We start from the raw sequence: 3207 nt of genomic DNA on the forward strand, positions 1-3207 counted from the left end.
ACATCTTTGGCCATTACCGACCTGATGGAGGACATTACAAGTGCTATGGATGAGAAGAAATACACGATGGGGATATTTATTGACCTAAAAAAAGCATTTGACACAATCAATCATGAATTATTAATGGACAAGTTAGAAAAATATGGGATCAGAGGAATGGTTCTGAAATGGATTAGAAGTTATTTGACACAGAGGCGTCAATTTGTGAAGTTGGGTGAATACCAATCGAGTGAGCTGGATATTGTATGTGTTACGGTTTAGTCCCCCTCACCAGGAGGGTGAGGGAGACCTGGGGTTGGACTCAAGATGGCTGACCCAGGTGCCAGTACAAAAAAGGTGGTTTAATGGAATAAAAACAACAAAATGACAACATAACAGGGTCCATAATACATACAACCAGGGAAGGGCAGTGATGACTAAGGAGACCAGGACGAACAGGTAAACACACAAACTAACGGCAGGAACTAGGATAGCAGAGTATGAGAAAACCAGGGGAACAAAAGAACCAACGTACACAATGTAATCCACAGCACAGGGACTGTCAGCATGGAAGACAAAAGGACATATTGCTAACCGCATAATTAGCGTGATAAGGTCAAGCCAAAACGCACAGGAACTGTCAGCGTAGCATCTTAAACACGTCTAAAAATGCGGGTCAAACATAACATTTATCTTACTTTGGGTAAGTATTGTCCGTTACATGTCGCAATGATCCGGCCCAGGCGGAGCGTCTGCCCGAGGTATAAATAAGGAGGAAAACTAATCAGCGGGATGCACCCCAGCTGTGTGCACCGACAAACGAGTCGCCAATTACCGAGTGCAACACAGCTGAGGTGCAGAATCCCGCAGATCAAGAAAATAGAGGAGAGAAAGGTGGAGGAGAGGCAACGGCCGCCGAGCGGCCCTGACAAACACTGCCATAGTAGTGAGTCCTATAACCCAGAACTGAGTCAACATTTTTCCTTGCCAAGTCAGTGGGGTGTTGGTTAGATACCTGAAATAATGTCTTTGGTTAACACAAGGTCAATACATTTTCACATTTTATTCTGACATAAATGTCTGTGCAAATTCTCAGTCATCCAGGTCATAGTAAACTGAAAAAACTTCAAAAAAAAAAAATCAACTGGACTTAGATTTCTAGGTCGAAGACGTTTCACCTCTCATCCAAAAGGCTTCATCAATTCTGACTGACTGGTGTTGAGCCAGAGATATTTATCCCCCTCGGTGGTGTTTCAGTCCTTTGAAGGCCAACAATGTCCCCTAACGACTGAGTCGTTATAGCCCAGTATCGGTGAGAGTCGTTACATGTCTTTGAATCCTCCCCTGTCGACCGACACCTACTGTCCTGGTGGGCATGTTTGGGCAGAGATCTCAAAACAGGATTGTAGATCGATGACAAGTTGTGTCTTAGTCCACCACCCCTATTTAGTGAGGGGTGTTCTATTTTTACAAAAATAGCTTCCTTAACACCTCTCTCCAAACAGCGATGTTCTCTGGAGAGGATCTAGACTTCACTGTCCTCAAAAGAATGTCCTTTGTCCTTCAGGTGGAGGTGGACTGCTGACTCTGGTCCACTGGAGTTGGCCCTCCTGTGCTGGGCCATGTGTTTGTGAACCGGCTGCTTAGTTCCACCAATGTACAAGTCGTTACACTCCTGACTACACTGAATTGCATACACCACATCACTCTGGTTAAGTCTGGGTGTTTTGTCCTTCAGATGGACCAGTCTTTGCCATAGGGTGTTCCCTGGCTTAAAGTTAACTGGGATATTGTGGTTGTTGTTAGGTATTTTTAGTCAGATAGACATTGGTTAGACACTTCTTGTATTACAAATGTTTAGTGTAGACAGGATGTCTAGCTCAGGCGGTTAAATGCTTAGTCATTCCCATGGGGGACTCCAGGTTGTTTATGTTCAAGGATAACTAGATAGAAAGTTGATTACTGTTAGGAGACAGGATGTTTATTATTAGTATGATGTGTTTAATCATAATCGTAATCATAATATCTTCTTATGCTTAATGTAATGACGTGTCACTAGATGTCATGTCAGAATGTCTTAGATATACACCACACAATCAACGGACAAACACACATTGATTTTCTTCATGTTTTGACTACTGCTTTGGTCAGCTGCAAAGCTGACACCGGGAGACGTCATGGTTTGACGTTCCTGTGTAGAATGGGGCTAGCCCAAAGCGATATAATGTACAGGCCTGTTGGGTTCGGGGTCTTTCATCCATCAGCTGTCTGCGTGCATGTTGGAGGTGCAAGATACCTGAGCGTGTAATGTTAATTTTTACCTGTGTTCATGGAATAAATCGGCACTGTTTTGAAGCTATTTGGACTGCCTCGTCTCTCAGAGTTAGCATGGTAAAAAGAACCGGAATACAATATTGTGAAAGATCCTTTTTAACTTCTCTGATAAACCAGCCACATAAGGGATGACAGTGTTATCCCCTCTTGTTTCTGGTTTCTCCCTGTTGGTGTTGGGCCTCTTCCTTGCTTTGGTGAAGGTCCACTTGGGGTATCCACAAGCCCTAAGGGAGTTCTGGATGTGTAATGTCTCCTTCTTGGCCCCTTCTGCCATTGTGGGCACTTCCTCTGCCCTGTGATTTAAAGTTCTGATGACTCCCAGTTTGTGTTGAAGTGGATGGTGTGAGTCAAAAAGCAGGTATTGGTCCATGTGTGTAGGTTTCCGATATACTTCTACCTTCAGGCTTCTGTCCCCTCCCAAGTGGACTGCACAATCCAGAAAGGCCAGACAGTCATCTCTGGTATCCTCACGAGTGAATTTGATGTTGCCATCCACCGAGTTGATATGCTTGGTGAAAGCCTCTACCTCCTGGGTCCTGATTTTAACCCATGTGTCATCCACATAGCGGAATCAGTGTCTGGGAGCAGTACCAGTGAAGGAAGACAGGGCTTTGTCCTCAAATTCTTGCATGTACAGGTTGGCAACTATAGGAGACACAAGGGAGCCCATCACACAGCTGTGTTGCTGCCTATAGAAGTCCAGTTGATTTTTTTTTTCTAAGTTTTTCCAATTCTGACATAAAATATGCAGGTAAATACCCCACACATGATTTGTTATGCTTGACACTAAATGTCATCACAGTGAACATGGAGACTCATCTATTCACTAGTCTGCCTTTACAGCCTCATTTTAAAGCATATTTGTAAGATATTCTAACTAGCCCAGCCATGATC

The sequence above is a fragment of the Monopterus albus genome, unplaced genomic scaffold (assembly GCF_001952655.1).
Source record: "Monopterus albus unplaced genomic scaffold, M_albus_1.0 scaffold22.1, whole genome shotgun sequence".
In the NCBI taxonomy this organism is placed as follows: domain Eukaryota; kingdom Metazoa; phylum Chordata; class Actinopteri; order Synbranchiformes; family Synbranchidae; genus Monopterus; species Monopterus albus.